Here is a 20,789-nt window from a genome sequence, read left to right as displayed (position 1 = left end):
TCTCCTTGGCTAGCAGACGGTACCGTCTTGCTGTGCCCTCACATAGCTTTTTCTCTGAGCACATGCACTCTCAGTGTCTCTTCCTCTTATTATAAAGATGCCAGCCTTCTGGATGGGGGCCCTATCCTTACAATCTCAACTGACTTCAATGACCTCTTTTAGAGGCCCCATCTCCAAACACAGTCACACTGGGGATTAGGGCTTTCACCTATGAATTTGGGGCGGGGTGGGGGGACAATTCAATCTATAACACTATTCAAACTGACTAAATCAATAATAAATCACTTACGATGACATAATAGAAAGTTGTTGAGAGGGTATGGGGGCTTCAGGTTTGGTTGATGCAGAGACCCTGACAGCAGGGACCCAGAATTTCTCTGCACACTACCCCCCTGCCCCACTCCAGTGTGGGCTTCACCCCCAGCCGGGCCCCCCTCACTACAAGGCTGCCAGCAGAAACAGTGGCAGTGGACCTCTTTAAGTCAACTACCGTAAAGGAGGGAAACTAAGTTTTCTTTCTCAGAAGCCCCCAGAGAGTCCCTCCTAGCATCTCATTGGCCCAGATTAGCATGGGCCTGCCCACCCCTAAACCAATCACTGACAAGGGGGATGGGCTTAATCTATTGGCTTGGACAAACCGCCTGGAGTGAAATGGATGCATGGAGCCAAACACTGTGCCTGCTGTGCTTCCTGTCCTCAAGGAGTTTACATTCTAAAGATGAAAAAGCAAAGAGGTCTGCAAAAAGGGGATGCTGGGAGGTAGATTTTTCTTTTTACTCTTTCATTTTTCTCAATGTGTATGCCTGCTCTCTCTATCCATCGGGTTAGAAAAGGCAAAGTTTGGAAGCTGACTTCCGATGAAGAAAAGAAGACCATTTCATAGGGAAACAAATGGTGCCGCTGTGTGATAAACTGTTCACCTCTTCACGCGGGAGGGAAAGGAACCCCCTTTCCAAGCGTCTGTGTGCCAGTTGCTGTGTGTTACTAGTTTGTGATCTCATTTCTATGCCCACATCTTATCTGGAATACTTGCAGGATGAGCATGATTCTCACTGTAGAAGAAACAGAGGTCCAGAGATTCAAGGAATGTGTTCAAGGTCACACCGCTAACGGCGGAGTTGGGACCAGAATTCAGGGGCATCTAGCTGCACATCTGTATTATTTGCATCATAATGGTTTCCTAAAGACAGCTGGAGGCCTTCCCTCCATGGTTTTCCCCCTTTTATAATGACATCAAAATGGAGATTACTGTTCAAAAAAGGACATCGCCGGCACATTTACCACCCCTGTCGACTGTGAGAAGGTATCTGTGATGTCTAAAACCCCCTGGTGTGGACTTCCAGAGAAACTCCAACAAAATAACAAGAACCATTCAGAAAACCCAGTATAAAAATGGGTAAAGTCTATGAAAAGAAAATTAATGAGGAGGAAACACTAATGGCTAATAAGTGTATGAAGAGATTCTCAAGCTCATTAGTCATCAGAGGAAAGCAAATTAAACCAGCGATGATAAAGCACTTTACACCCATCAGATGGGCAAAAATTACAAAGTCAGAGAGCATCCGGTGTCGGGGAGAAGTGTAAGCGAAGAGGCCGCTCCAAGGAGCAACCTCAGTGCTCGCCGCGATTAGCTACGATCCCAACCCCCGGATAGGTGCCCTAGAGAGACGTCCCCCACCAATCCACAAGGACGCAGGTGCAAGGATGTTCCCAAAGTTTGGTGACAGCAACGACTTTGATGATCCTATTTGTCACCACTAGGGGAATGGATAAGCAAATGGCGGCGGTCTGTCTGCATGGGCTCGTAGGCCACAGGCAGAACTTAATGAATTAGATTTACGCAGAGTAACACGAAGAGACATCAAAAAATATAGTGTTGCGTGGAGGAACGTGAGGTTTGGGGCCCCAAGCCATGTAAGTCAATTAATCAAAAACACGAAGCCAACGCTCTATATTTTATCAATTCTGTACATAGATCTACACTGGCCTATGAAAGGAAAACTGAGAAAACATGTGTCACGCACGCTAGAATGAGGGCCTGCGGCGCGGGAGGAGAGTTAAAGGGAGAACGGGGCATGGGGGAAGGAACATAATAAGAGGAAATAAAACTATGGGGGGGCTTGCTCTGACCAGGGAGAAGGGATATTCTATCCTCCGCCCCGTAAGTGTCAAAATGGTGGGGAAACTGCTTTCTCAGCATTTTCTCATTGAATCCTCATGAAAACATGACAAGGCAAGTATTATCATTTGTCTTAGCTGTTTTGAAAACCAAGGGTCAGAGAAGGTAAGGAACTTTCCCAAGGCCACAGAGGAAGTAGGAGGTAGGAGAGGGACTCAAAATCGGGCCAAAAAAGAAGGAAAAAAAAAAACCCTCTACTGTAACAAAGTACCAGTATATTAAATTATTTCACTCACATCGGAGTTTTCTTAGAATGTAAGATGTTCACTGATATAGGATTATTTTTAGGTGACGAGCAACACCTGACCAAGCAAAACAACAACTCATAGCTTCTAATGAAAAACAAAGCCCAACCCTAAACTGTTTCTTGCGGCCCATCTTTTCGCACGATGCAGCAACTTGTACCATAGGCCATCGTTTCCCAAATAAGTTGCACTAGATTTTCAATGCCAAGTTTGAGTCAAAATTTGTATAAACTCAATACAACCTTTTGTTTCACCTTAATGAAAACTCCAAGAGCAACTTTACCTTCCATAATTATACGGGAACGAAAAACGCAGTCTTCCCGAGAACCAAGTATTGGTAGTTGTAGATAATGGCTGGTCTATTGTCTATGCTTGATAAACGTTGAGTGGATGAATGGAAGATGGAAGGAAGGAAGGGAGGGAAGGAGGAAGGGTGAGTCAAGCATTCTTAGCTCCATGGCTGGGATTTTTAACTAATGGCATAACCTAGGTGCCTCCATGCGCACATCAGGATAACGACAGTATTTCACCCTCTCCCAAAACAACGCCCTTGAAAATTTTAGTGCTGGTATTGTAAGCTGGTATTTTCTCTTGACTTTCAGAAAATTTATGGATCTGCCAATAACAACTCCAAAAATTCAAGTAAATTAGGGGAGATGACAGCAGTGTGACTCAGTTCCAAAGCCATCTTGGGGACCTTGAAGACTTTGGAAATTGCTTCTTGTTCTTTCATCCCTTGCATTTTGCCTGGTCTTGGTGTTGGGAGGAAAGATGAAGAGAAAGCTCATCATTAGCTGAGCAGGATGTGGGTGCTTTCAAGCAGAGAAGACGACATCAGACCCTGGGCTGAGCTCCCGTGTTCTCAGACCCCCTGGGAGATGTGTTTCCTTGACGTGCCCTTTAGAGCTGCCATTCCAGCTTCTACTGCTAAACGCCTAACGCGCTGCCTCTCTCCACACGCCGAGCTTGCCTGCCTTCTTTCACAGCTCTCTGTACGCTGGGCAAAGCCTCCAGAATTCCGTAACAAATGCATCCATGATACAGACAGGGGCTCAAGAGACCAGAGCCTAAGAAGTGAGAAATTACAATTTGGAGTCCTAAACCAATCAGTTGGCTTTCCATAAAAGATTTCCCCACTAGAGTCCTTTTCACTCGAGCCTCGTCCAGCACCATTAAGCAATGTTCTGCCTGCTCAGAAGTTATCAGGGGCTCGAGTGCAGGTTCAGTAACGCAGATGCAGCTTTCTGTCATAAAAATGGCCACGCCATTCTCTGCCCGGTAACCCAGCCTCATGCAGCCTTCGTTAGCCTGTCTATATGGGGATGTATGAAAACAGCAAAAACCCCATGAGCTTCTGTAATATCTTTCTCAATTCTCAACTGAAGCAGGAAATTTCAGGATTATAGGATTATATTTTATGAATGCTCATTCCAAGACTTGGGTAAGTTCCTTAACCAGCTTAAGCCTAAATTTGCTCATGTGTAAGATGGAATGAAGGAGAGTCATCTTACAAAGTTGCTGGGAAGACTCCTTCAGTTGGTAAACAGTTGTGGCGAACCTCCTCCACAGGTATAATAACACGGTATGTGCTGGCGCAGGAAGTAAGAAAAGTGGGCTCAGGGTCCTTCTGGCTGGGGGCAAACCTCGCTCCTCACGGCCTGTCCCTAGGAAGTCACTAACCTTTCTCGGCCTCGGCTCATCCATGGAGAGAACAATGCCTTTCTCCTGACTGTAGAAGGATTAAATGAGACACTATTTGACAAGACGCTTGGCAGTGTCCAGGCCCTAAAAAGTATTAAGTAGACAGCAACATTAAGCGCTGTGGGAAACACACGATGCTGTGAGCCACGTCAGCCCATCACGTGTCTGATATGCAGAAGGCACACTGTCCATGTCAGTCCCTGTACATGGCTACATCATCTCTTCTTCCACAAACAAGGTCATTACCTAACTTGAGAGAGGCGAGGAGAGAGCTAGAAATGGACCCAAGATCTTAGCGATGCAAAGCTGGGAGAAGATACCAGCACCCGGATGCCTGGAACTCTGATTCTGGACTCTCCCGTGAGGGCAGAGAAGTACATGTGCATTTAGAAGGTGCTTCTGAACCCGGGGCAAGGACGGGGCAGGAAGGGGGGGGGGCACAGCACAGGTCAATACCATAGCCTCAGGGCATGAGCATGGGCCAATCACCAGTCATTCTAGCAATGAGAATTCTCAGGAAGGAGGCGACACGCTGGGCCAAGACCCTCTGGTGAGCTATGGGCTGGAGTCCGAAAACAGTCCACTCTACAGCGGTGACCACTGAGAGCGGGAGGAAGAGGGCTGGTGTCATGTTATCATCACAGACACGGGGAACGCTGGTGCCTGACACGCTCTCCTACATACGGCACTTCATGGAAAGCTGGAGAGCACACGCGTGTTGAGGCCTCTTTGGAAGCAAGGAGCAGAAACCCCACGCGAACCGATGTAAGCAGAAATATTCAAACGTATCAGCCTACCGGACTGTCGGGTAAGACTTCACACACTGAAGCGATGCCCACAGGAACCCGTCGTCCTCCGCTGCTCAGCTGACTTCCTCTGTTTTGTGTTCCTTCAACAGGGTTCTTCCCATGGAGAAAAAAAGATAACCGAAAGCAGGTTTATTTCTTGTTCTTTCAAGAATTCCAATCCAAAAAGTTCCCTGTCCCAAAAGTTAAAAGTCCCAGGATGCTCACAGCCTCTGATTGGTCCAATTTGTGCAATGATGTTTTGATTGGCTGCATCTGGGTCCTATGCCCGCCCCTACACTAGGAATGGATCGAGCCCAGCTCAAAGGAAAATGGGGGGACTACTGCTCAAAGAGGGACCATGAGTCTGTGAATGGGTAAAAACCCCAGGTATCCACGACACTTTCCTACTGCTCTTTTTTTAGGCATCCAGAGACCATCTGAGAACATGTTCAGAAGTTAACCCATCTCAGATGATTTCGGCAGGGATAAAAAAAAAAGAGAGAGAAACAGACTCAGAAATGCCATTATGGCAGTTAATTATATGAAGTTTATCATCCTGATTGATCACGCAGCATGTAAGTCAGCCTCCACGTTTTTTGGGTTTTTATTGTTTTTGTGGGGTTTTTTTGACAAATTGAGGCAAGGTCTACAAAAACTAGCAGATATGACAGTGACTTGCAAAATGAAAAAAGTAAACAAGAAACACAATTTGATATGATTTAATAAAAGATTTGTCTTCACCACTTCTCCTGGGAACCTCAACACATTTTCTTTCCACTGACAGTTATTATCTGTACCTTTATTGAACGAAGGCACTGGGACGCAGCTGCCAAGGATCAGTAAAGAAATCATTCTTTTATTAATAAGACTGTTATTAGTAGGGGGGGCAATATCCATGTTTAGGGGTTTGCACTGAACTTGCAAGCCATTTCAAAGAAATATGGCTGGCTCATACCAACATTATTTCAGGCAATTTCATGATCAAACGTCCTATTAGGTTGTTTGAAATTTTTATAGAGATTGTAAATCAGAACTATTTTCTATTTGCCCTAAATATTTAGGTGCTACAAGGAAAGCAGATCAAATTAAAGGGGATTGTGCACATTTTTTACTGAGCTCTCCCAGGCACATAAATAATTCCCCTTGCGGCATGGACTCCTTCGGGAACTACGTTTGTGAAAACACAGGTGTGCTCGTGCTAAAGGGATGAATGTGGGTTACAAGCGCAGGGCCGAGTTTCTTGCCATCTTCACACTGGGGACCACGTGGCAAGATGCAAAGGGTGCTACTCAAAGTTTCCCCAGAGATCCTACAGGGATAATTCTGAGCAATTTTATTCCACTGTTTCGACCTCAAAAAGTACCATGCGACAAGAATCCGAGGACGACAGGAGGGAGGGACAAAGAGCTATAGACACACTGGAAGGAATTCTTTCTTTTTAGAAACGGGGTCACTAGCCACCACGCTTCAAGATGCTTACCCCTGGATCTAGCAATTTGTTTAGAGGTTTAACCTACTGACAGATTCAGACATGTGCACAAAGACAGGTGTTCCAGGGTATTTAATGCGGCCCTGGTTATAGCAGCAAGAGATTGGAAACAAGGCAAATGCCTTTCGAGTATGGCTCTGATTAAATAAATTATGGCACAGCCCCATCATGGAAAACAATGTGGCCATTAAGCAGAATGAAATCGGTCTCAATGCACTGGAGTGAAACTACCTCGAAGATATGCTGTTAAATAGGAAAAACTAAGGGAGGTGCAGAGGAACAAGTATAGCAGGATGCCATTTTATGTGGGTTTTTTTTTTTTAATGCATGCAAAATACTTGCTTGTGCACACACAGAACACCGCTGAGGGAAAAACAGTACTTAGCTCTGTGGAAGGAAACAAGGACCAGCCTTATTCTCACTATTATATCTTTTAGTAATGCTTCTTGAAGTTTTCACCATGTGTTCATATGTAACTTTTTAAGTCAAATTTTAAACAAAACGAAATAGGGCGACTTGCATTACATCGGACAAGAGCTATGTAAGATTTCTGGGAAAAAAACAGTAACACTATTCAGAAATACATTCGCGCTCTGATGGTGTGATAGACTGAATTACTGCTCCCGAGTCTTCACTCCCTCCCTTAATGGAATTTACCGCCCTTGTGCCTTTGCATCTTCCCCCTGGGGGTGGCGTGCTCTTCCTGACCCACTGTGTCAGTCACAGTCATGCGACATGCTGTGGCCAGTAATGTGAGTGGATGTGACGGAACGCGTCTGTGATTGAGCTTGATCTCTTGCACGTCTGCCATCCACCATGAAAGGATCAAGCCCTGGGCAGCCCCTCGCCCCAGAATGACGAGCTATACAGAGCAGATCGGAACCAACCCACAGCCTGCATGAAGCCACGCCGATCCAACAGAGCCCGGCAGAACCACAGCCTACACGCAGGTCTGAGTGAGAAAACAAAGCATTTGTTCCAAGCCAAGATCTGTGGAGGAGTGTATGTTACGCAGCTTCGCTGCAGGCACAGCTGACCGACACGGATGGGAAGACCACATTGCTTCCTGTGGCTCTCCCACCTCCCCTAGGAAATTGTCCCCAATTCACCTCACTCTACGCTTGACCGTGATTCAGTGACAGGGACTGTGTGCCATTCATCCCTTGTCCCTAGACGTCTGCACAATGCCCGGCACAGAACTTAAGAACTCAAAAATCCCTTCCCTGAGCTCCCTATTTAAGTAGCCACCTCCACCAAACAGTTTGTCTCTATCATATCACACAGTTTACTAACTTCAGACCAGTAATCAGTCTGTAATTATCCTACTATTTTGTTATCTTGTTTCCCTCACGAGAATATAAACTCCCCAGAGGGAGTGAAATCAATGAACAGGAAAAAAACATGAATATGTGACTTTCTCACTCGGATTTGCTTAAACACATCTGTTTTACCCAATTTCTCAGCCTGCCCTAAATGGTCTATCAAAAGCCGGCCCCCTAACTGTTGCCAGTTCTATCACCCATTCGTTCCCCTCAGGCAACGCCATGGAAATTTTCACTGTTTCGCACCAACTACCCACACTTCCTTTTTTTTGTAACATTATCCATACTATTCCATCTGATGAGTTTCCTCTGACATGGGTACCCTCACCTGTCACCCGTTTGTTTAAATTCTGACCATCTGTATTATTTTGGATTAGGTTCATCTATAAACAACTATAAAACTCAAAACAACAGTGGCCTAAAGATCAACCTAATTTTATTAATCTCTTTTCTTAAATAAATTTAGAGGTAGTCAGGATTAAGACTGGAAAGGTAATTTATGGTTTCAGAGAAAGAAGCTCCTCCTAGCTTATTGTTCTGTCATGGGTTCCTTCCATTCCTAAACTCACTTCATGGTCCAGGACGGCTGCTGAAGCTCCTTTTTTCTCATTCCTGCCGCGAGGAAGGAAGAAAGCTGAAAGAAAAGCGTGCCTCCTCTGTGTAAGGCAACTCCCCGAGAATCACACATACCATTTTTGCTTACTTGTCATTCAACAAAACTTAATTTCCATGGACACACCTAGCTGCATGGGGCACTGTATTAGTTTTGCTATGTCACAAACCATCACCTCATACCATCGTAGCTTAAAACAACAAGTCCTTATCTATCCCATGATTCGATGGTTGCCATTGGCACAAGGTTAAGGTGGGCAGTTTTGATGTTTTGCCTGAGCCCACTCACGCACCTGCAGTCAGCTGCCTGGTTGGCTGGGTGCTAGCTGGTCTAGGACAACTTCAGCTAGGACGTTTTGTCTCTGCTCCATGTGGGCTCCTAGCCTCCAGGAGGCTAGCTCTGGCTTGTTCACATGGCGACGGGGCAGGATTCCAAGGGATTGAGCAAACGTGTGCAAGGTCTCTGGGGTACCAGGCTCAGAGCTGATACAATGTCACTTCCATCACATTGTATTGGCCAAAGACAGCCACAGGTCTGGCCTGGATTCAAGGGTAGAGAAATAGATTTCCACCTGCAAGTAAGAGGAGCTACAAAGTCCCCTTGCAAAGGGAAATACGAACATATACAGGGAAGGGAGCGACTGTGGCCACTGTTGCAAGGTACATTCCAAAGAATTATAGTCCTTCCCCAGGGAAGGGGTGGGGGGCAAGGAGAGGAGAAGGACCCAGCTAAAAATCAGATTCTATTCCTGTGGAAGTAGAAGGGAATATCGGGGGAAAGCACGCATTCTCTATGACACCAGTTCCAAAGCCCAGTTCCGAATGCACGTCCTCCTCCTGGAAGCCTTCCTTGAACCATCGAGCTAGAATTCTGATCACCAAAGACTTCCGCCTGTATGTTTTATGGCTCTTGCATAACCAGCCATGGCGGGATGTGGGCCCATCAGTGACTGCGGAGGACAACAGACCGTGAGCCCTCAAGCCTCGCTTTGATACCACTGTGAGCTCAGACGCCATCTTTACTGAGGTACTGACATTTCTGTTGTTATTATGTGAAAATAATACATCTCTTTATTAAATGGCAGGAGTGTGAAATTGTTACTCTTGCTTTCAGAAAACCCACAAGAGGTACAGAGAATCCACGTGATCCAAAGATAATAGGTCCAATCCTAAAATCCGGAAGGAATCTCTTAGCATCAGAGCAGAAACGAGTACATACACTCCTCATGGGAGAAGGTGTCTGAACTAGTCCATGGGATACGCTGACATTTCCTTTCTCCCTCTGCAATTGTTTTCCCTCTCCATATGACTAGAATATAAATTAGTAGCCTGGAGTCCTTCTGGTTAACAAGGTTCTCATTTGGGAGGTTGCAGCCTAGGAGGCTATTAAAAGGAGAAAGAAAAGCTTCTTCTATAAACATTTCCCGCCAGCTGCTGAGGGCTGGAAAGGAGGGAGGGAGCCAGGGTGACAGCACAGAACGGGACCATGAAGGGAAGACCACCTGTCAAGACTGAGAATTCTTGGTTCATGAACAGAAGTCCAACGTGGAAAAGGAAAACCCCTGGGGGAGGAGCATCAGGGGGAAGCGAGCCGTCCACTGGTCCACTGGTCCACACCCGCCACAGCTGGCCAAAGCTCAGCAGGGGGCGAAACCTCTGCAGGTGCTTTCAGCATGTTTAAGACTCAACACCTGGGTTTTCAAAGCTGGGGGAGGGGGTGTCCTCACACCTCAGCACCCTCTAATCAACTCCTACAAGAAAAATAGTAACAGCTGGTGTTTGCTGGCTATCGCTGTATGCCAGGACTGCGTTAAGCTTATGAGCATTTATCATCTCAATGAACCCTCCCCGTGACGCCACCGGGCTGGAGCTGTCAGTATCCCCATGTCACTGATGGGCCTGGTGATGCTCATAATTTGCCCAAGGGCATTTGGTTAACAAGCGGGCAAGCCGAAGCCAGCTTCTCTGACGGCAGAGGCCATCCTCTTAGACCTCCGCATCGTCCTGCCCCTGCAGACGGTGACAGAACGAAAGAGGGGGCGTGTCCGATCCTATCACAATTCTCCACCTCCAAGATCGCCAGGGAGGAGGCTGTTGATGGATACGGTCTATTTCATTGACGAGCTCCTGAACTTTGGAGGGAGATATCTGAGAATCTACAAATAAGAATTAAGCAACAACAACAACAATAAATGGACTGATTATATTGTGCCAGGCCCTGGGTTATCGTATAATCTCACTTAATCCTCTGAGGTAAGGATTATTGTCCCCATTTTTGCTTTGCTTTTAAAAATTTTTTTTTAATTTTCAATTGCAGTTGACATACAATCTTATATTAGCTTCAGGTGTACAGCATAGTGGTTGGACATTTATAAAACTTACAAAGTGATCTTCCCGATAAGTCTAGTCCCCACCTGTCACCATAGTTATTACAATATTATTGACTCTATTCCCTATGCTGTACTTTACATTCCCGTGACCATTTTCTAACTGCCAATTTGTGCTTATTTTTCTCTTCACCTTTCTCACCCAGCTCCCCAACCCCCCTCCCACCTGGCAACCATCAGTTTGTTCTCTGTATATATGAGTTTGCTCCTGTTTTGTTTATTTTGTTGTTTAGATTCCACATGTAATTGAGATCATATGGTATTTGTCTTTCTCTGACTTATTTCACTGTGCATAATACCCTCTAGGTCCACCCACGTTGTTGCAAACGGTAAAATTTCATTCTTTTTTATTACTGCCCCCATTTTAGAGATGAGAAAACAGAGGCATGGACAAGTCCCATGGCCAGGATCTCACTTGCAGGCAAGGAGCAGCACAGCCAGCATCCAAACGCAGGTCTGAGGCCACGGAGCGCTCATGTCCAGACCCGAGGTGGATCCCTGCAGCCTAATTAGGCAAACTAAGGACCCTCTGCTCAGCTCAGAACCCAATGCCGTCATCAGGGCATGGCCGGGGGCTGACGAGTTTAACACATCAGGATTCGTTCACAAAGTTGGGAGAAGAGTGGTAACCTGAACCAAATCTAAGTTCTAAGAAGGAAGAGGGGATGGCCCTTGGCTCAGGTGACCATGATTGTTCATTACATTCTATTACCACCAGAGCTGCAGTGGACAAAGGGCTCCCTCTCCAAGGCCTGGGGACTGTGCTGTGGCCTGGTGTGTGGATGAGCGGATGCTGGCATGCGGCCTGGGGAAGAAGAAACAATCGGCCGAGTACGGCGAGTTGAAGGAACATGACTGGGGGAGGGGCGGGGGGCGCGTGAGTCGTCTCCACGGATGTAAAACTTTGTAGTGAGAGAATGATGAAGGGGCGTCCCAGAGGGCAACTCAGTGTCTTGTTAATGTACTGGACAGAATGCATACACAGATGATGGAACTTTAAAATGATATAGAATAAGAAACACAAGACTCAGGATGATGCTTTACCTGTGAGACAGGAGGCAGACGTAGGCAAATGTAAGTGACTGGTGTATTGGAGTTAGTGGATGTGGCGGTAGGCTCACAGGTGCCCATCCTATCGTTATAATTAAACAAATAAGAGGGCTATGCAGAGGTCAATGATGACGGTGTAGATTGAACCACAGAGTGTGATTAATCTGATTCTCGGCACCTGCTCTCCAAATAAAGTGTGGGGTAGTCTTTTTATGTGGCGTCGTGCAAAACCTCTGTACACACACACTCCTTCTACCTGCACTAAAAACCTACCTTCCTCCTCAGCGTTCCTGGAGTAACCTGTCACTCTGCAAAGGAAAGCCTGGTATTATAAAGAAATATTTCCTCCCTTCCTTCCTTTTCTTCCTTCACTGTTCTGCAGCTTTTCTCCCACTTTGTATCTCTGAGACACCATGTTATATAGATCCACCCTATTCTTTTTCGCGGCTACACTGTATTCTGTTGTATGGATATCCTAAAACGGAAGGAGCCCATTTTAGGACATCCATATTGGTAGAAATTTACACTGTTTCCAGTTTGGGTTTGTCTTTTTGTGTTTGTTTTTCTTTCTAAACTGTCTCTGGGACAAGAACAAAAATGTCTCTCGCTGGGAGAGACGTCACAACCCGTAAGGAAAGGCCAGCATCTACCTGTCCCAAAGCAAGTAACATCTGTGGCCTTACTAACCCTGGGTGTGGCGGAACGGTGGCCATCAGTGAAGCTCCTTTCCCCAGCATCGGTGGAGAGGGAGGCAGGCGACCTGGCCCTCCTCAGGTCAACTTCTAACACCCACAGAAAACCAGGAAAAGAGACCCAAGACGGCGGAGTCCACCCTGTGCCCGCTTCCTTCCATGAACACATTGAAATTACAACTACGTTATAGCGCAAGCCACCTGGAGGACCCCCTGAAGCCTAGCTGGACAGAAGCTCTATAACTGAGGAGATGAGGCAGCAGCCACGACGCCGAGGCTGGAAGGAGGGCAGAGATGCGGACCGGGCCCCTCACGGCGCGAGGCGGCCGAGAACCAAGAGGACTGTGTCGGCCGCGGAGGTTCCCCCAGAGGCGCGAAGGACCCCAGCCCCGCACCAGGCGCCCCAGCCCGGAGTACTGGTGCCGGGAAGAGGAGCCCCCACAACACGTGGCTGTGAAAAAAAGGGGGGATTCTGACCAACCGGGTGGGACGGAGGCGGCGGGAAACCCAGGCGCGCTGGAAACAGCCGACGCGCAGACTCGCTCGCTCGCAGCCACTCACCTGGGGCTCCAGCCGAGGGACGGTGACTCGGGGGGTGTCAGAGGCATACGGGGGGCAGGCGGAGGTGTGTGGTTTCAAGGCGAAAACTGGACTGCCACCATTTTCCCTGTGGGTGGTTTTCCCGTGCAGCCAGGCGCCATCTTTTCTCTGTTGAGCCCGCCCCCTGCGCTTCCGGCCAAATCTGAATCTGATTGGCTGGGCGAGCTCCGGAAGCTCCGCCCTGCTGACTCAGCTGGGACCTGGCCCACTCAACCTGCACACACCTGGAGGCACTTTCTCATGAGCAGCCAGCCCCTCCCGCACTGCACTCTCTAGGAAAACTATCCGAGTCCATGGGCCCCAGGTGGGCCGAGACTGGCCCTCCATGTGCTCTGAGACTTTTGCTGAGTCACTCCAGGTGCAACACTGGCACCAAATCAGAGTCTATATTAATTAACCTGGTGACCACAACTCTTCCCGCCCTACTAACTCACTGAAACCCTGCCTCACCTACTCACATACCGAATGAGGCTTTATCAGAGGCTGAACTTTAACCGAGCCGGCAGGTATCAGCAGGGCTCCGGGTGTCCTTTTTGTGAAGCTACCCCAGGCCCAGAACTGATGGCAGCCAACCTCGGTTTGCAGTGTGGCCTCTCCCGCGTGCCTCCAGGTTTAGCACAGGTGGTGAACAACCATAGATCACTTTGTAGCTCCTACCAGGTAGTCCCTGTCCTGTCCCAGACAGTGGGTGACCTGCAACCAGCACCAGAGCCTCTCCCAAGAGGCCCCAGAACCAACATTCTTGGAGGTTGGCTTCAGAACACATTAGACCACCACCCAATTAGCCCCACAAGCAGCACACAAAAAGGGTGGTCTCAACAAGCACCAGACCCCACTGGGGCAAATCCCACTCAGTGGGGTAACCCCTCCCACCACCACCCTGCACAGCAGCCTGTAAGCTGTGGATGTGACCAAACCCCAAAGCCAGTCAGCCTGAGGGTCACTCCCACCTACTGATGTGTCAATAGCAATCAAGGCTCAATTATAACAAGAGAGCACACAAAATCCACACAAGGGACACACACCTGGAGCAGGTGACCAGGGAGTCTGTGCCACTGAGCCCCACAGCGCACCTACTACATAAGGCCACCGGGCAAGACTGGGAGACATAGGAGATCTGCCTAATACACAGAAACAAACACAGAGAGGCAGCCAAAATAAGGAAACACAGAAATACATCCCAAATGAAAGAACAGGAGAAAACTCCAGAAAAAAAACTACATGAAATGGAGGCAAGCAACCCACCAGAGACAGAGTTCAAAACACTGGTTATAAGAATGCTCAAGGAACTTAGTGAGAACTTCAACACAGAGATGCAAGCATAGAAAAGGACAAAGGAACCATAAAAAAGAACCAGTCCGAAGTGATGATTACAATAACTGAAATGAAGAATGCACTAGAAGGAATCACCAGCCGACAAGATAAAGAAGAGGATAGAATCAGCAATTTGAAAAACAAGGTAGCAGAAAACAATCAAAACAGCAAAAAGAAAAAAAGAATCCAAACAAATGAGGATGATTTAAGAGACCTCTGGGTCAACATCAAACATTCGCATCATAGGGGGACCCGAAGGAGAAGAGAGAAAGCAAGGGACTGGGAGCCTATATGGAGAAATAACAACTGAAAACTTTCCTAAACTGGCAAAGGAAATAGACATATAAGCCCAGGAAGTGCTGAGAGACCCAAATAGGATGAACCCAAACAGGCTCACACCAAGACACATTATAATTAAAATGGCAAAGGTTAAAGACAAAGAGAGAATCCTAAAAGCAGCAAGAAAAAGGCAGCTAGTAACTTATACGGGAGCCCCCATAAGATTGTCAGCTGATTTCTCAACAGAAACTTTGAAGATCAGAAGAGAGTGGCACAAAATATTCAATGTGATGAAAAGCAAAGATCTGCAACCAAGACTACTGTGCCCACGAAGGATTAAAATCAAAGGACAGATGAAAAGCTTCCCAGGCAAGAAAAAGCTAAAGGAGTTCATCACCACCAAACTAGTATTACAAGGAATGTTAGAGGCACTTCTTTAAGACGGAAAAAAAAAAAGATTGAAATTATGAATAATGAAATGGCAATAGCTACATATCTATCAACAATTATTTTCAATTTAAATGGATTAAATGCTCCAATCAAAAGACATAGGAGGGCTAAATGGGTAAGAAATCAAAACATTTACATATGCTGCCTACAAGAGAATCATTTCAGATTGAAAGATTCACACAAACAGAAAGTAAAAGGATGGAAAAAGTTATTTCATGAAAATGGAAATGGAAACAAACACAAAAAGCTGGAGTAGCAATACTTATACCAGACAAAATAGACTTTAAAACAAAGGCTATAACAAGAGACAAAGAAGGAACCAGAAATCCCATTTCTGGGTATTCATCCGAAGAAATCCAAAATGCTACCTCAAGGGGACATGTGCATCCATACGTTCATTGCAGCATTATTTACAATAACCAAGAAATGGAGGCAGCCTAGGTGCCCATCGATAGAAGAATGGATAAAGAAGAGGTGATACATGTGTACAATGGAATATTGCTTGGCCAGGGAAGGGAATGGGTTCTTGACATCTGTGGTGCCATGGATGGACCTGGAGGGTGTTGTGCTGAGTGGAGTATGTCAGACAGAGAAAGACAGATGCAATGTGATTTCACTTACATGTGGACTCTAAAGAACAAAATAAACAACAACAAAAAACAGAAACTCATAGATACAGAAAACATTTTGATGGTTGCCAGATTGGAGCGGGGTTGGGAGTGTGGGTGAAAGAAAGGGGAAGGGATTAAGAAGTACAAATTGTTTGTTAAAAAGTATGGAGATGGGGCCGGCCGAGTGGCTCAGTTGGTTAAGGGTATGAGCTCTGAGCAACAAGGTCGCCGGTTCGATTCCCACATGGGCCAGTGAGCTGCGCCCGAGCTGAGCTGCCATTGAGCTGCCAATAGGCAGCCGGATGGCTCAGCTGGTGAGAGCACATGCTCCTAACAACAAGGTGGCCAGTTCGAAGCCCGCATGGGATGGTGGGCTACACCCACCCACAACTAAGATTAAACACGGCACCTTGAGCTGAGTGGCCAGGAGCTATTGCCAGGTGGCCGGCTGGCGACTGGACTTGGAGCTGAGCTAGCTGCGCCCTCCACAACTAAGATTGAAGGACAACAACTTGGCTGTTCCCCTCCCCCAATTCCCCAATTTTATTTTTTTAAGGGAGAGAAACTGCTACATTATTTCTTAAAAAAAAAAAAGTATGGGGATGTAGGGTATAGCATAAAGAATATAGTCAATAATGTAATAACCATGTATGGTGTCAGATGGGTACTAGATTTGTTGGGGTGATAGATGGGAAGGGATTGGGGGGCAGGGTGAAAAAGATGATGGGATTAAGAAGTGCAAATTGGTAGTTACAAAATAGCCATGGGGATGTAAAGTACAGCATAGGGAATATAGTTAATAATATGGTAATAACCATGTATAGTGCCAGGTGGGTACTAGACTAGTCGGAGGGGATCATTTCTTAAATTATATAAATATCTAACCACTATGCTGTTCACCTGAAATTAATATAAAATAATATTGAATTTCAACTGTAATTGAAAAACTAAAAAGGGGGGAAAAGGGGAAGGGGAATAAGAGGTCCACATTTACAGGTATAAAACGAGTAAGTCACAGGGATGTAATGTACAGCATGGGGAATACAGTCAATATTGTGACAGCGTGGGACGGTGTCAGATGGTTCCTGGACTTATCATGGTGATCACTTCTTTAGGTATATAAATGTTGAAAAACTATGGTGTACCGTTGAAGCTAATAATAATATTGTATGTTAGCTACATTTTAATAAAAATCTTAATAAAAAGAAGTGAGAACCCAGCAAACACCCTGAACATCCTGCATAGACTGTGAAAAGATATATTGCACTTGAGCTGTTATTAACACCTGATAACTCATTAAAACCAGACTAATTATCAACAAGCAGCGGGTTCCTTTCGCACTCTAAACGTACCAGCTACATTAACCCCAGAGTCAGCCGTCGGCCTCCTCCTGTAACTCGGCTCACTCTCTGGGCTAATTCGTTCTCCTTTCTTCATCCGCTGCCTTGCATAATTAAATGGCCGGGTGATACGTTTTCCTCTACTTGATGTGCAGGGCTTTCTGAGAATGTAACAATGTCGATAATAATAATAACGGCCACTGTATATTGAACCACTTATTATATGCTATGTACTTCACACAGATGGTCTCATTGAATTCTGTTAATATAAATATGAAAATAGGCACAAAGAGCATAAACTAGCTGCCCAGTGTTTTGCAGCCAGCATGGGTGTCCAAGAGTCTGTCTGCTCCAAAGCCCCAGGTTGAGAGTGAAATTTATTAGACCTGACCACCAGGAGGAAAAAAATAATAATAACAAGAACTTCAACTACGGAGATGCTCTGAGATTATCTGCACGTTTCCACTCTCTAGCACATAATAGATGCTCAATAAAATCTTATCACATGAAGGAGGAAGAGTGGGACCCCTTAAGGCAGCAGTTCTCAACCTGTGGGTCGCGACCCCTTTGGAGGTCGAACGACCCTTTCACAGGGGTCGCCTAAGACCATTGGAAAACAAAAAGATATTTACATGACGATTCATAACAGTAGCAAAATTACAGTTATAGAGTAGCAACGAAAATAGTTTTATGGTTGGGGGTCACCACAACATGAGGAACTGATTAAGGGGTCGCGGCATTAGGAAGGTTGAGAACCGCTGCCTTAAAGGATCGTTTTGTGGATTCCAGAAAGTCAGCTATGGACAAAGCATTGTGAATTGGCTTGTAGTAGGCTGACTTGTTTTCTACTCCACGAGGGGTCCAGTGTGCTGAGCTGATCCACTTTTGTTCACAGGCCGAGCCTTCCAGAGAGGGCTGAATGGCAGCTCCAAAGCATGGAGAGGACCTAAGCGTGTTCCATGTCTGTTCCCCCAACATCACAGAGGGCGTGTCATAAAAAAATATCCTCCCGGGCCGGCCGAGTGGCGCAATGGTTAAGAACTCACTTGGGATGCCAGAGGGCCCTGGTTCAGATCCCACATATGAGGGCCAGTGACACTGCCCTCTACAGCTAAGATGCTGAACAACAGCTCACCCTGGAGCTGGGCTGCCGTGAGTCGCCGGCGATGGCGTAGGCTGCAGCCCCTGTGGCAGTGGGTTGCCATGGGCTACCGTGTGTAGCCAGCAGCCAGCGTGAGCGGCCCTCAAGCTGCCGTGAGCGGCCGTCCAGAAGCCGGCGACTGATCTGCCTCACCTGGGAAGAGCGCAATGATGGTGCCAACTTGGGCCGGTGAAGCAACATCCTCCACAACTAGACTGAAGAACAAAAAGACAGGAACTTGTCTGTTCCCCTTCCCCCAATTCCCCAGTGCTGTTCCCATCCCCCCAATTCCCCAATAAAAATCTTAAAAAAAAAAATATCCTCCCATCAGAAAGGACCAGAACGGGACTGTGTAACTATCCAAAGTGAAATCAACAGAAAACATGATAATTCAAGAAATTATGAAACCTAAGTCATGGTTTGATTTACTCTGCAACCATGTAACCCTCACAAACTTTTCAAAACATAGAAACAAAAGAAATTCTCTCGATAATAGAGAAGTTAACTCAATCATGGTATAACTATGAGATGGAATACTTTTAATCTTTTAAAAGTATAATTAACATATTTAAGGTCACTGAAAGATGTTTTGGTAATTAAATGAATAAAGTCAGTCATGAAACAGAAGACATAGTGTCACCCCATTTTTCACATACTTCGAAGCTCTTAAAAAGGGTAAATCAACATATAGTTAAGGTCAATAAAGATGTTTTGATAATTAAATGAAGTCGGTAATGAAACAGAAGATGTAGCATAATCCCATTTTTCTTGACGTATAAAATTACAAGAAAAAGCGTCTGGGAGGACATAGAACAGAGCAAAATAGATTTTCATGCATGGTGAGCTTATGGGTGATTTTTTCCCCATTTTACTTGGCATATCTGTAGTTTTTTAATTTTTATATAAAAACATGTATTGATTGTTGAGTTAAAACTAAATCAAACCTGTTCAGTGGTGGCACTTATTTAAATAGAGGACTAGAGAGAAGAAATCAGTCAGGGCGCACAGCAGGCCCAGGAACAGACACCAGAAACTGAAAATTCAGGCTGTGTCAACTGCCAAAAGAGCCAAGAGAACTGAGGTGGGAAGCAGAAAATGTTAAAGTTAGTGGAACGGTTTTAAAAACTCCACTGTGCTGTGGTGCACAAGAAATCACCCCCCAAACCCTGTTATAACTAATTTTAATATGTTGATGAAATGTAACACATATCCCTTGTAGATTATATAAGAACATCCTGATGCCTGATACCCAGTAGAAAAAAAGACAGCTAGTGTATGTGCCCACAGGTTAGGTGTCATTTCAGCAGCTGGCAAAGAATAAGGGAATTTAGCGTATTTATTAGCTCTTGGCTAGCTCTCCAGCTGGACAATTCCATCTCCCCAAAGATGCTAGTGTTATGTTACGGATGTCAGGAGAGGTGACCCAGCTCTGCTATTAGGGCTGTGTGACCTTGGGCAAGTCCTTCCCCAGGGTCTCAGCTGGCTGATCTATTGGACCTAAGCAAAAAGATTCTCTCCTTCTGGAATCTGAAACTTGGAAACCAAGAGCGGACAGTGAGGCCCGTTGATGGCATAACTAACTCAGGAGGTGGACCACCCTCCGGCCGCTGAGACCCCCAGAGCTACGCTGATATTTCCCTTCCTCACAAACTCTTCCTTCATTCCGAGACGTCCCCTACTCTCCTAAAAATCAGGGGCTCACATGCCTTGTATTTACCAAGAGTCCGTTTCTGTTGCTTAGAACCAGCTGAGACTTGGCTATTGTGTCAGGTGGAAGGAGGTCCTTCCTGCCCGGCATGCAGGCACCTGGTCAGTCAGGCAAAGGAGTCTGACCCACGGGGACAGGCGGCCACACAGAGCAGCTGTCATCCTTGTGCTCAAAGGCAGGGACCCCGTAGGACAGGCTGGTCACATTCAATAAGGATTCTCAGTCGGCCCAGCCATGCTGAGTATCCAGGCGTTATTCTCCCTGGGGTGAGGGAGCAGGGGGAAAGTGACGGTGCACAATCTGGTTAGTCTGCGTCACCCAGCTTCCTCCACTGGCCGACCACGTGCCCACCTGAAGCCACACCTGGCTGACCGTGTACCAGCCACCCCCAGGGCACTGCCTTCTTTTCCTCTGTGAGTTTTTGCAGCCGCTGTTGGAATCTAACACAGTGGTTCTCACCCGGGGATACCTTTGCTCCCTGGGGGGCATTTGGCAAAGATGTCTGCAGACCTTTCTGGTTGTCACAACTTAGGGTTGCTGTTACTGGCATCTACTGGGTGCATACCAGAAGCATTCATTTCCCACGACTGCTGTCACAAACCAACTTAGTGGTTTCAAACAACACGAAGGTATTGTCTTACAGCTCTGGAGGTCGGAGGCTGATGTGAGTCCCCCGGGCCGGTCCCTCCTGGTGGCCGAGGGAACAGTCCGTTCCCTGGCTTCGTCCAGCTTCTAGGGCTGCCCGAATTCCTTGGCTCACGGCCCCTTCCTCTACCTTCAGTGCCAACAGCCACAGCATCTCCTGTTCCCTGCTTTCCGTCCTCCCATCACCTTTTCTCTTACAGACCTTGTGATTGTATCGGGCCCACCTGCATCACCCA

The 20,789-nt window shown here is 46.5% G+C and overlaps 1 long non-coding RNA gene across 1 annotated transcript in view; it reads right to left on the bottom strand.

Annotated features, from left to right (window-relative positions):
* LOC109395672 (uncharacterized) overlaps nt 1-20,789 on the bottom strand; it is a 226,972-nt gene that overhangs the window by 110,751 nt on the left and 95,432 nt on the right. Inside the window, exon 2 of the long non-coding RNA XR_002126703.1 lies at nt 4,923-5,027. This is a non-coding gene — a long non-coding RNA (uncharacterized LOC109395672). The remainder of the gene's footprint in view (nt 1-4,922; nt 5,028-20,789) is intronic.

This window comes from Hipposideros armiger, unplaced genomic scaffold (assembly GCF_001890085.2).
Source record: "Hipposideros armiger isolate ML-2016 unplaced genomic scaffold, ASM189008v1 scaffold_480, whole genome shotgun sequence".
Classification (NCBI taxonomy): domain Eukaryota; kingdom Metazoa; phylum Chordata; class Mammalia; order Chiroptera; family Hipposideridae; genus Hipposideros; species Hipposideros armiger.
This window is presented reverse-complemented; position numbering and strand designations above follow the sequence as displayed.